The sequence below is a fragment of the Molossus molossus genome, unplaced genomic scaffold (assembly GCF_014108415.1).
Source record: "Molossus molossus isolate mMolMol1 unplaced genomic scaffold, mMolMol1.p scaffold_m16_p_8, whole genome shotgun sequence".
In the NCBI taxonomy this organism is placed as follows: Eukaryota; Metazoa; Chordata; class Mammalia; order Chiroptera; family Molossidae; genus Molossus; species Molossus molossus.
Window position 1 is genome coordinate 81,308,913 of NW_023425402.1, and position 13,849 is coordinate 81,322,761.

At 41.4% G+C, this 13,849-nt stretch overlaps 1 protein-coding gene across 2 annotated transcripts in view; it reads right to left on the reverse strand.

The window, feature by feature from the left end:
- Positions 1-13,849, reverse strand: part of KIAA0408 (KIAA0408 ortholog) — a 34,638-nt gene that overhangs the window by 18,089 nt on the left and 2,700 nt on the right. The gene's annotated exons all lie outside the window — the stretch shown is intronic.

Consider the following 13,849-nt stretch of genomic DNA (forward strand, 5'->3'; position numbering starts at 1 on the left):
CGCAGTATTTTCAAACTTGCCAAAAGAGCTGGTGGTAATATCACACGATGACAATGGCCAAGTTTAGATTCCTTTGATTTGGAAAACTCCTTTTTTTTTTCTAGGCAGGAATGATCTTTTTGCATGCCTCTCTCTTTCTCCTTTTCACCTAGCATCAGAATGTACTTTTCATTGCACTTAAAGGTTGCTCTCTGGATGTGCTAGAACATGTGTAGCAGTGATATATATTTATACGATCTCAAAAGACTTGTGAAAATGTATGAAATTTCTATCTTTAAATAAAGTAGAAATGGGACATAGTTAAAGACCAAAGTCATAGCTCCTGGTGTTACTATGACAGCTTGCTGCCTGAGTCTACAGCTAGGGTGGTGCCTTTCTGCTCGAGTAAATTAGGGGCCCTGGAGAAAAGAGAATACTTATGACTAGAGGGGAAAAGCCAATGAGATACCCACAGTGTTTGTTTTCATTTGCATTGTGCTCCAGCACAAGCGTGTGGAGAGGCTCCCTAAATCATGACCAAATGGATCTACCCTGGAAATGCTAGGAAACCTTGCTTTCCTAGTAACATTTTCAGGAGCACATACATGCATCTGCTCATATTTGGTTTAATTGACTTAAAATGTCTAGAGCAGTTTGGTGTCCAATTCAGTAAATAAGCTAGGTGACAGTTTAAATAATGTCTTATCCTCAACTGTGTGGTTGTTTACTTTCACATTATTTTTGTGTGCTTCCAGATCAATATTTCATGAGAAAGAAAGTTTAATAATATAGTAACCTGCTCATAGTAGGACTTGAGCATGTGTAGGACAATTGAATGAAATCATACTCTGTGTTTTGAAAGTCTAGTATCATAATTTCAAAAGCAATAACAACAACAGTAGTTATAATAGTGACTACCCCTGAGGAGGCAGCCTCTGCAAAGCTCTGGCTCAGAGTGGTAAGGAATCCGGCCTAAATTTATAGAAATATGCTTATGTAAAAGAGTGGAGCTTGAGACCAGTTTCTCCAACTGAAGATCCAGGAATATTATCAGAGATTTTGGTTTCTATTCTACCGCCACCACTTACCCATGTAAAATGTGAGTTTTAGCTTCTTCTGTAAATGGACAATTATATTTACTTTATGAGGTCGTTGTACAAAGTACGAGGGATACTTATGGTGCCAGACATACAAGAAATGTTAGCTCATTTCTGTCTTCATCCTCATGAGGACAGGGGGAAGGTCTTGGGGTGTGCCCAAAAGCTTCTACATAGAATTATCTAGTAACATTTACTTTCCCCTCTTACCCACAATTCTACTCCAGACTTCTTAATTTCCATGTGTTCTTTGTAATTCAAAGTAACACTATTTTCTGAATTTTATCAAAAAACCCAAAATACTAATTTGAAAGAATATATGCACCTCTATGTTCACTGCAGCCATTATTTATAATAGCCAAGATTTCAAAGCAGCCCAAATGTTCATCAGTAGATGAGTGGATTAAAGAGCTGTGGTACCTTTACATAATGGAATAATACTAGTCCATAAAAAAGAAGAAAATCTGGCCCTGGCTGGTTTGGCTTAGCAGTTAGAGCGTTGGCCTGTGGACCAATGAGTTGTGGGTTTGATTCTAGTCAAGGGCACATACCTCGGTTGCAGTTCATCTCTGGCCCTGGTCGGGTGGTACCGAAGGCAACCAGTGAATGTGTCCCTCTCACATCGATGTTTCTCTCTCTTTTTCTCTCTCCCTCCCACTCTATCTGAACAAAAATAGAAAAATATCCTCATGTGAGGATTAAAAAATAATAATAGTAATAAAGAAGGAAATCTTACCCTTTGTGATAGCATGGACGGACCTGGAGAATATTATGCTAAGTGAAATAAGCTAGTCAGAGAAAGCAAATACCTTATGATCTCACTTATATGTGCAACCTAGTGAGCAAAATGAACTAACAAGCAAAACAGAGACAGATTCATAGAGAGCAGTCTGACAGCTGTTGGGGGGAGGGTCTGGGTGGCGAAATAGAGCAAAAAAGAAAAAAAGAGAAACCTCGTGAACACGGACAACAGTGTGGTGATTGCCAGAGGAGTGGGGTGGGAGGAGGTGGAGGGAGGTACAGGAGGGATAAATGGTGATGGACGGAGACTTGACTCGGGGTGGCGAACACACACTACGGTGTACTGATGATGTTTTGTAGAATTGTGCATCTGAAACCTGCATAATTTTGTTAACCAGTGTCACCCCAATAAATTCATTAAAAAAAACTTCAGATAATATGTGGTTAAGTTACAGAGGAAGTCATGTGGGCTACGTACTCTGTACTGTCACTCAATAGGACCCAAGCCCATGCTCCTTCCTGTGGATGTGCCAGCGACTACTTGCTGCGGTGCTTCCTCCGCTCCCATGGCAGAGCTGAACTCCATTATACATACAATTAAAAACTAAGGAAAGACTTCAACAAGAGTTCCTCACCAAGTCCTTCACTTCTTAGAGTATTCGCCTACCCTTTCTGTTCTAACCTTTCACATGTATTAGCTAAAGTATCCATGCCCTATTTCATACTCAAAAGAAACAACGCAACACAATGAGAGAATAGCATACAAAGGCAATAACTATCCACCACAGGCTTCTGCAACCTTTCCATGAAAGACTTTGCTTGAAGAAAACTTTGCTTTAAGGAAAAGTTTCTGCTGCTCTGCACATAAGATGAATAAACTTCAAGTTTGATGCTGGCATCCCCAGCCCTGCAGTGATACGCACACATCTTAAAGTGCTTGACATTTTCCACCCAGTGTCTGAATGGCTGAAAACCTTTTGGAAAAACTGCAATTTGTTGTATAATCCAGACTAGTTTTAAACCATTTAAATATTGAAACCTTCAAATATAAAACAGACCCAAATTATTGCTGTATGTATTGCAGAGAATCTGGAAAAATCATTCATATCTGATGACATGCTAGTCTATTTTGATGTATTACAAATATACTAAGAAGTCTGTGTAATACTTATTGTAAAGTAGATGGAGAAACACCAGCTGCTGTCATGACACAAAAAACAAAATCCTGGAAAGGATTTGAAAAGGTTTATAGGAATAGTGACATAAAGCCATGAATTAAAACCTTTTGAAAAGGGTGAGAGAGGAATATCGAGTGCATAAATGTCACTAGCAGGTGTTTCCAGACTTACAGAACTTTACAGCCAGAAAGACTTTGGTATCGTCTAGCCAACCTTCTCATTTTACAGCGGAGGAGCGAGGCCCTGATGTTGAGTCACTTGCTCAAGGTCACAAAGCCATTTACTAGCAAAGGCAGGGAGAATCCAGGTCTTCTCATTCCTGGTGGAGTGCCTTGACGTTTAACATTCCAAGGCATTCAAGGGAAGGAACAGAACCCAGGGCTAGAGTTTTGAGTGTGAGACGTTCATTTCTGTCTTTGTCAAATTTTAAATTCATCTTTCTTCTGTCCGAATGAGGAAGATGATACTCCATCTTCCAAGTATAACACAGGAGACATATAGCAGAGTATCTTGATTTCTATTTATCGAAAGAGGCTTGTGTCCTTAGATAACATAAATCCTAGGTCAAATACAAAAACAAAAGGATTTTAACTTAGTGGTTGGAAAAAATCTGGGGATAAACACACCAACTTTGCCTTTAGCATGCCAGTACACACTTAGTACACACTTAAGTTTGTAAAGGTTTTTGTCTGAAGGGTGATCTCGAAGCATTACAAAGCAATTGCTTGTTCAATCTCCTTATTCTGTGACAAGCCCGGCTGGGTAAGAGACTGGGTGTCTTCTGATTTCTTGCACGTGTGGTTTTCCAGTGCCTTTCCCTCTACTTTTTAAACACATTTAGCATCATATTTCTATTTTCAGTAGCAGGGAGATAAAAATAAGAAAAATGGAAAAGCAATGATTTTGCAAAACGACTCATTTTTATGCATATTATAATTTAGAGGCTACTATACATAACCCTTCCTTCTAGAATCATGTTGTCCCTTTGCAATTTTCAAAGTACTTTAGGACACATGATCTCAGTTGTTTAGTAGAACTCTCTAGAATCTTAAATTACCTTTCATTCCTAGGGAGAGGTCCTGGGCATGCCAATTAACATTTCATGTAACAAATGTCTATAAGCACCAACTCTGCCAGATTCCTATTAGATCCTGAGGGATGGAAGAACATAGGTCCTTGTCCTCGGAAGCTCAGTCCACTCTGAAGACCCCTGAAGTATGACATGTAGCATGACTGCCCACATCTCGAGTAGCCCACTATCTTCAAATCAAGTCATAAATGAAGGTGGAGAGCCCCTCCTGGTAGTCCCCAAAGCATTCCACCTAGGGGTCTGGTTTGTTACTCTTAACCTTTGTCGCACACCACAGTCGCTCAGAGAATTATTTTTTTACTTATTTTTTCCTTTTCAAAAAACTTTTATTTATTTATTTTTATCCTCACCCAAAGACATTTTTGCATTTATCTTCAGACAGAGCGGGAGGGAGAGAGAGAGAGAGAAACATCAATGTGAGAGAGACACATCAACTGGTTGCTACCCACACGGCCCCAATCCGGGCCAGGGACAAACTGCAACTGAGGTACATGCGCTTAGTGGGAACTGAACCCAGGACTCTCTGGTCAGGGCCAGATAATTATTTAAAAAGTGACAAACCCTGTAATTTCCCCCCAGACTTTCTGAATGAGACCATCCAGTGGTGAGGACTGGGTTTCTTCATTTTTATAATGTCCCACACCCAGTTCTGTCAAGTTTGGTCCTGTGCTATTTGAATCCTGGAATGACAGAGGTTGGATCTGTGTTATAAAAAGTAGCACAATTTTGACACTCAAAAGAATCTGGTTTGGGCTATAAAACTATGAGAGTCACACACAGAGTGTTTGTTATCCATAGATGTTACATATTTAGGATGTTGTTTTTCAGTGAATGTGCTATTTTCCCAAGTGCTGGATGCTTTCCTCCTGGAATCATGAGGCGCTGGCTCCCTTTCCTGTGCTGAGGGCTGGTGACATGTCAACAGATGCTTTAGCCAAGCTGACCTGCCATGGGCTATGTACAGGAATTTCCAGATGACAGAAATGTTCAAAAGAAACTGTTTCAAAACTGCATTCTTTTTACAGAACTGGTGTGTATTCTGAAGAAATAGAACATTTTAGAAATGTGGGCTATTTAAAATTAGAGTTTTTATAAAGGGTTTTTCAAATTTGTTTTCAGCATCTCATTACATTATTTCCAGATTCTTGACTTGGGAGATGTCGACAATGTTGGCAATAAAACGTAAATAATAAAGGGACTGTTCTTCAGCTACCTCTTATTCCAGACCAGAGCGCTGGGAATGCCTTGGACCACAAGGGGGCCACCCTGAGTCACTTCGCTCCGTTAGGAAGTTCTAGCAGCACAGCAGGGCTAAGAGGCCACTGAGGAAGAACACAGAGATTAACCCCTATCCTCCCTCGCTCCCTGCCCCCCCGGGAGTTGCTGGCCCACCTATATCTTCTACCAGAAATGTTCGATTTATCACCACTAGGTGATAACATTACATTTTCAGTAAGTATCCAATAAAATACCATCGGCAGCAGTAGCAGTCATACCCTGGCACCGAAAAGAACAGCTAGCACACAGAAAGGACTGGGAAAAACAAGTCCATGTAAGTAAGCTTTAATTAGAGCTCAGGAGAGGAATCTGCTGTGTTTGTGGGGCGTGGAGAGAGGAGAGAAGATCAGAATGAGGAACCATATGAGTGGGTGCTGGATTGGGAGGGTTTAGTGTGGCATCATGATGTGCGAAGCTCAGTTAAAAGATCTGGAGATGAGGGAGACTCAGTCACGCGTCAGTGCAGCCTGGAGCCCACTCGGGTCAGAGGAATTCAGAGTCAGCCAGACCCATTCTCCACACTGACGGCCCTTAGTGAGTCCCCGTGAGACCGCAAACACAATCCCATACCGGCTGTCCTGGCCCTTACACTGTATTCTTTTGTTGCTGGTGTTGCCACCGAAATATTTTGAACAGTAAGATTCCTACCACTTCATTCTTCCTTGTCCAACTATTTTGAATCCGCCCAGCTATTCTGAATTACTCCATTCTCATAGTTACTTGTGAATAAATTACATTCCCTCTAAAGTGAGGAGTGTGACCAAGGACATATGTTTCTTCTCCTAGAGCCCTTCTCACTTGATTTGAGAGGTCCAAAGCTGAGGGTGCCAAGTCCCCCCACCTCCATTTTTTTTAAAGAATGTATTTTTAGCCCTGGCCGGTTTGGTTCAGCAGTGAGAGCGCTGGCCTGCGGTCCAGAGAGACCGGGGTTCGGTTCCCGCTAAGGGCATGTACCTCGGTTGCAGTTTGTCCCCGGCCCTGGTTGGTCATGTTGGTGGCAGCCACTCGATGTGTCCCTTTCACGTCGATGTTTCTCTCTCTCTTCCTCTCTCTCCCTCCCACTCTATCTGAACAAAAAATGGTTCTATCTGAACAAAAAATGGTTCTATCTGAACAAAAAATGGAAAAGTGGCCTCGGGTGAGGATAAAAAAAAAAAAAAAAAAAGAATGTATTTTTTATTGATTTTAGAGAGAGATGAAGGAGAAAGAGAGAGAGAAACATTGACGAGAAAGAAACATCAACATCGATCAGCTGCCTCCTGAACGCCTCCTACTGGGTGGGGATCAAGCCCACAACCTGGGCACGTGCCCTGACCAAGACTGGGACCTGCAAATGCTTGGCGCAAGGGACAATGCTCAGCCAACTGAGCCACACTGTCCAGGGCTCTCGCTTTTTTTTTTTTTCTTTTCCAATTATCTCCTTTGGCCACTTCACTGTGGCTTGTCCACCGAGGGCGTCTAAGCAGTTAGGGTGACGTCAGCGCCCTCCCTCAGTGGCCCTGGTTCCTCAGCAGGTACACCTTTCCTTTCAGACCTAGGAGCTCAGATTCCTAGGAGTGATCTAAAATCCAGAATACCGTAACTTTGCTGCCTTACGTTTAACTCTCCCTCTAAAGTTCTAAATGATTTAGGCTGACACACAGGATGTTCTGTTTTAACGGTCTAACTGTTTTATCAGCCCAGGAGTTAACGATACAGAGGGAGTCACATACATTGCGCAAAAACTGCACATGTTCACGAGAAGGCAGAAAGGGAATTCTAAATTAGACACCCAAACTGAGCTTTCTGACTTTAAGAAAGACTCTATAAAAATGTATTTTTAAAACTCTTAAACTCTCTTTCCTTACTAAATCATTTGAGGCAGGCGGACAAGTTGATGAGTTTCTCTCTGCTCTTCACAGCCTCTACATTTTCAAAGACCTAGATTAATGCAGGTACTTTCAACATGAATTTAAAGAGCCGACTTGCTGACTTTAAAGGCACATTACTTTGGACGACCTGAGAAAGGTACTCATGTTGTTAGCCAGCTTTGAAAATCACTTGTGGGTTTTATTTGTTAACATAGATTATATAAGCAGCTCAAGTCATAACACTCAGAAGAGACTACAAAAAAATTAATTTGTGGCAATTCCTAAATTGGTTCTGCCTGCCTTCAAACAGAAACATCTGTATAAATCTTGTGGGTATAAACTACTTTCTGGTAAAATGGTCAGGATAAAATGAGCTCACATTTTTATGAAGTTTGTAAGAGAATATTCGGTTATTACTTGTGAAAGCAAACCAAACTGAGTTTGACATTTGAATGAATATTTTTTAGTTTTCAGTAACAGGTATGTTTTTTAGTTCCTCTAATTTGGGTTAGTTTAAAAGATATGTTGCAAGATATGCACAAAAATGTGAGCAGTGCTTCTGTTTGCCTCTTGATCAGACACTTCAGCAGAGCAGTAAAGGATGCCACGTGATTCAAACTCAAATTCTTTCCTTAGTCACTATATGGACTTAAATGTAAAGAATCTTGTTGAGTTTTATTAGTTTCAGGCCTCTGTGAAAAACCTTGAAGCATGGGGTTGAGGCAAGGCATTATATTCATTGAAGGAGAAATGACTACCCACTCCAAAATCTCCATTATGTTTCTACACGAATCTGCTTGCATAAATCAGAGGCATTTTGTAGACACTTTGCTGACTTGTTCATCTCTGCAGAAAAACAGAAATCAGACCCATTTTGTAGAGCAGAAAGTCATGCAACGTGGAACCTAGTCTGTATATATTTAATATGTGGCAATGGGGTCTTAATGATAAAGGCAAGGTGATAATTAAAAAATAAAATAAATTTGTAAAGCAACCTCTTCAGAATCAATCATCTCCATGCCCTCCCCCCCACCCCCCCCCACCCCCCACACTGGAGTGGGCAGTACAACTAAGCTCCTGAAATAGCTGCTCCATCCTGACCACTGCAGGCTCCTTTGGCCCTTCTGGGAAATGAGTCAGTGTTCTAAGCTTTTGTAAAAGGGTCTAGTGTTTCAACTGTGTGGTCCTCCAATTTACTGTTTACTTAATACATATTTTGGTATAAGATAAAAACTTTTAGTTATTTAAGATATCTAAAAATGGGCTGATAATTTCAAAGAAAACTAACCAGAAGAAAAACAAAATAATATAAACTGGGCTTGAATACCCTACACAGGAATTTTGGTTTAGCCAACATTCAAAGAAACATTAGAAAACACAAGTCGATAAAGTTACATAAATATTTTTGAAAAGGCTGAATAATTACCAGACACCACTGGTTATATATTCTTGTATCATACATTTTGTAAATTTATAAAATCATGCAACTTTATTTTCAGGTGTTGGATTTTGATGGTACTTATTTTGAAATACAGCTATAGGACAACTCCTACAACTATGAACTAAAAAACCTTTTATAACTGCAACAATGAAATTGAATAACCAGGAAATCTCAATAGCTTTAAGTTTATTAAACATAAACATCTGAGATACAAGATGGGGCTCTTTAGGACAACAGAGCCTAGCCTGCTATCGGATAGTGAAAGGTGGAGATTTCTGAAGTTTCTCCTTATTTTTAAGATGTGAGCGTTACAGGTGCTGGTCCTGTCCTCCGATTAAGTGAGATTTCAAGTACTGCACTTGAAAGTCATGCCTGAAAGTGTCTTAACAACTACCCGTAACTTCACCAGGGCAGCCGCAGAGTTATTTTAAAACTGCAACTCAATACTTTAGAGAGAGCGAGTCTCTAAGCAGAGGTGTAGACTGAAATGTATTACGTTACATCAAGTTACATCAAAAGGACCTTTAGAGATTCTATGATTTTGCCCCCACTTTCGGAAGAGCCAAAACTTAAAATAGCTACCACCATATTCTCCTCTCCCAACTGGTCAACACACAAGAATTTAGAAATATTTAGTGTGTTACCACATTTAATGCAGTCACTACAAAGGTTTTCCCACCATGTCCAGGCCATAAAGCTTTCTTCTTCTGTGAGTTTCCCTCTGAAATTCACAAGTAGGTTGCTGAAAATACCAGGACCTACTCAGGAAACATTAGTTTCATCAAAATGTGTATGCAGCCCTGGCCAGTTTGGCTCAGCGGTTGGAGCGTCGGCCTGCGGTCCGGAGAGACCCGGGTTCGGTTCCCGCTAAGGGCACGTACTTCGGTTGCAGTTTGTCCCCGGCCCTGGTTGGTTGTGCGGGTGGCAGCCACTCGATGTGTCCCTTCACGTCGATGTTTCTCTCTCTCTCTCCCTCCCACTCTATCTGTACAAAAAATGGAAAAATATCCTCGGGTGAGGATAAAAAATAAAAATAAAAAAAATAAAAAAATGTGTATGCAATCCCTTCACCTCCTAAAAGCTGAATCAAAATTACAAACAGAAGCAAAACTACTTTCTATTAGACCTAACTGGCTTCTAACTAGGGTTTAAGCCATAGTGTCTTCACAAATACTCTCTCTGAACTGTGCCACAGCTCAGTTTAATGAACAGAACTTTCCTCCTTTTCTGATGACATCCTCCGCCACTTTCTCTGCAGTCCTTGCCTTCGGTTAGGGTATCTGACCCCACGCATGCCTCTACCAGATGCTAGTGGGCTGTATTTCTGGAACAATATAGCTACAAACACTGCATGAGTGTCTGAAGTTAAGGCTGAGCTACTGAACGGACATTGCAAACCTCACTGGCAGCTGGCTGAACAGCCGTATGCCTCTCTGCCACACACACTGGTGTGAAAGTTGGGGAATGCAGCCAATGCACACACTCCAGGCTCAGTTCCAAACTTCCCTTTGTGTTATGATTTGAGTTGGTTATGCTTAAAAATAGTCAATTGAATTTTTTTTTCCCCTGAAATTAGGCCAAATTACCAAAGACATTTCTTCCTACACCCAAGAATGTGCCTTCAAGGACATTTTCAGCAATAAGGTTGGTTGGCTTGAATTTATTTTTCAACATGATGTTTAAATAGCACAGCTCCAAAATACAAATAGGAGAAAATTCTGTTTCAATAATCAGGAGATTGTGTTCTCTTGAACCAAGCCTGGGTGTTCTTATTTTAGAACTAGGTTTCTACAATAAAGATAACACAAGTAACAGGATCAAAGAAGAGGACAGAAATTCTTTCCGAGGTGGTGGGCCTCTAGTCTTTGTTAACTTCTCTTCCCAAGCCTGCACCTTGAGGTGTAGGGAAGAGATGCACCCTAGATCCTGGGTGTCTGCAAAAGAGCTGAGGTTCCAGCGAGAATAAAACAAAAAACAAGTTCACTTCACGCCTGCTGGCCGACTGCAGAGACCACCGTCCAACTACTGGCCCCCAGCAGGTGCAGTCCCCTAAGATAGAGGCCGGTCTGAATTTCCTGCCGCTGGGTGCATCGCTCATTGTACACTGCAGTGCGGTAGAGGTGGGGGTGTGCACGCAGGCGCAAACTAGGAAGCCATCTACGCAATGGGTGGGGCAGGGTTGGAGAGGGCTTCCCTGGATTTAGACTATATAGTAAAATTGTCTCACTAACTTCAGAAGAGCTGTCAGAGTGACCCCCAAACTCCCAGCATTTGTGAGCAGTAGGGAAGTGAGTCTTGTTTCCCCTGCCCAGTATCTTACTGGGGTTCCATATATTGGGGGCCTTGGTAGAGTCTGCGATTCTCATAAAATTCTTCTATAAGATCAGTGCTTTAAGAGTTCATAGGTGAGATTAATACCCCTGCTGCCAGGATGACCTAAATCCCTCACAAGAGATCTGAAGATGAGGCTGGTGTTTCAGTTATCCCAGACCTCCTTTGATCAGCCAATCCTTTCTAATTAGGTCACAAAATATCACTTACGTATATATACCACCCCTGAATGTATTTGTGGTATCATTCGGTCCCAAAATGCCTATGACTTTTAGTGTGTGTGTGTGTGTTTTAAATCTAACATGCTATTAGGAGCCCATTAAACAGTAAATTATAACCACAAGACTTTTTTTGCAATCCATTACAGGACATGTTAGAATTAGCTGTTTACATGTCTGTCCTGCTCTATCAACCAACTGAAGGCTCTAAAAGAGTAGACACTGAATCTCACTTCCTCTATACTGAATATAGCAGATACTTCGAAATATTTGCTAAATAGACAGGATCCACGCTCCCTTGTTTGCTCCTCCCCCTCCTCTCTTGTGTACACCCTTTACCTTGTGGAGGGTAGAGTCAGTTGCATCCATCCTTCCAGGTGGATCTGTGGGATACCACGTCCACTTTTTTAATAAACAAGAGGAGCTCTCTAGCAGAGGTAAGTATATAACGACAAAGGCGACAAAGGGGTGCGTTGTGAAGCTGTGAGTGTATGTGGTGTTACCTTGAGAATTTCGTTCAGAGTGCACACGTGCCTCTATCTCCGTGTGCGCGTGGCTCTGGACACGCACTATGTATCCTGGTTCTCCTTTCTCTCATATAATATTCCTACTTGTCTTTGATTTTGTTGGTTTCAAGAACCTGTGTTATGAAAGGAGAGTTTTCGAACCCATCGCCAGTGAGAAAATGGGACTGCTCTGCCATGGCAGAGGCTGTGTGACAAAGGTGGGAAATGCTCTAGAGAGGATATGAAGACATTTGCTGAATGGCTGCAACTTGAAGGTCCACTCACACCTACACAACCAATGATTTCATAGAGTTATTACCACATAGGTTACTGGAACCTTGGTATAGGCTGTGTATATATATTTTAGACAATTCAAACATCTAAAGAGGTGGTTCTCGGGAATTTCAAAAAATATAAATGTCCGTACATTCATTTTCAATTAGTGTAAGGTAGGGCCTCAATTCTAGAAACATCCCAGGAATTCAGATGTGCAGCCAGGGTAGAGAACCACTGATCTAGATATTTAGTTCCTGATTCCTCTCAAAAAGGTAAAATGCTGAAGCCAGTTTCTTAAACATATGCACAGCGTAGTGAATATCCATGGTACTTGAGCAGTGAAAAGTGCGTTGCATACCACATTTTGCCACAGGGACAATATCAGCAGTTTGAGCAGGACGATTATTTGAAATGCTGACCCCTTTCCTGTAAATGTCAAAAGAGCTTCTCAGTCATGTGACAACCCAGAAGACCTCCATATACTAGCAGATGTTTGCAGGTAACAGAATCACTGCTTAGCTGGGTGGATCTGCTCCAAAGGTGATACATATTTCAGATAAATTCCAGCCCTCAAACATTTGCTTTCAGTTTTTTTGCCAACATAGTTTCTCTGTTCTGGAGACTTATCAGAGATCCAACAAACAGATTTTGTTTCTTAAGGTGATTGCTTTCCCTGAGATAAAATGTTTTAAAAAGTAAATGCTTGGCCCTGGCTGGTTTGGCTCAGCAGTTATAGTGTGGGCCCGCGGACCAAAGAGTCACAGGTTCGATTCCAGTCAAGGGCACGTACTGCAGTTATGGTTCAGTCCCCGGCCCTGGTCGGGGTCACACAGGAGGCAGCCAGTTGATGTGTCTATCTCACATCGATGTTTCTCTCTCTCTGCCCCCCCCCCTACTCTATCTGAAGATAAGTGGGAAAATATCCTAGGGTGAGAATTAAAAAAAAAAAAAGTAAATGCTTGGATAACTGAGCAAATGTAGCTCAAGTTTCTTCCACTTCTTTTTGTCATGAAGTTCTACCTAGCCTTTGGAATCTCCAAGATGAAAAGCCAGAGGAACATAGTGACAGATGCCAACTGTTGGTTAACCACTCCTCACTCCACCCCTCTCCTCCCCTCCAAACCAAAATGCAATAAAAGCCAAGGAGAAAACCAACAACAACATGGAGATTAAGAGCAGTTATTTTAAACTGAACTTTCAACCACTGTTAAGTGTTTCATTTTTTTCTTTTTTAAAAATTCATACTTAAAGGAAAAAGGAGGCACTGGGGTATGAGGTTACAAGTCTGTTATCAGGACCAACTTCCACAGCAGAGCAAAGCTTATTCCTTACTCTGAGATGCAAGATACCTGACTACAGATTTTCATCTCCACCAACCAAACTGAGAGCACCTCCAGGTATGTGACTTCAGCGAGTGCTATGATTTCTGCATCGTCGGTGGCACTGGCTATTCCTCCTTCCCACTGGGTAAAGTGCCAACGAGATGGATTAACAGGGTCTTCTGGGCACAAGGAGCCTATCCAGGCCACTTGAGATAGAAAGGGAAGTAAGTTACTTCAGCAAAGTAAGTTTATGTCTACAGAGTAATCCCTATTGGAACTAGACCACTGGCTGTGGATTGTAACTTAATAAAATTCTAAAGAATGACCATATTCCTTATTCAAAAGGCTTCACATATTATAATTCTAGTATATTTCCTGCTCTGGAAGCAGCTCTACATGACCATATATTAGAGGATAGGATGAAAGGGGTGGGAGGGAATAACAGAATAGAGAACTCATCTTAGTGGAGTACTAGCCATAGTTAGAAGAAATGTTAAACGTCCTCGCTCTGTTAATTGTGATTTCTTTGTTCTGATGCAAGA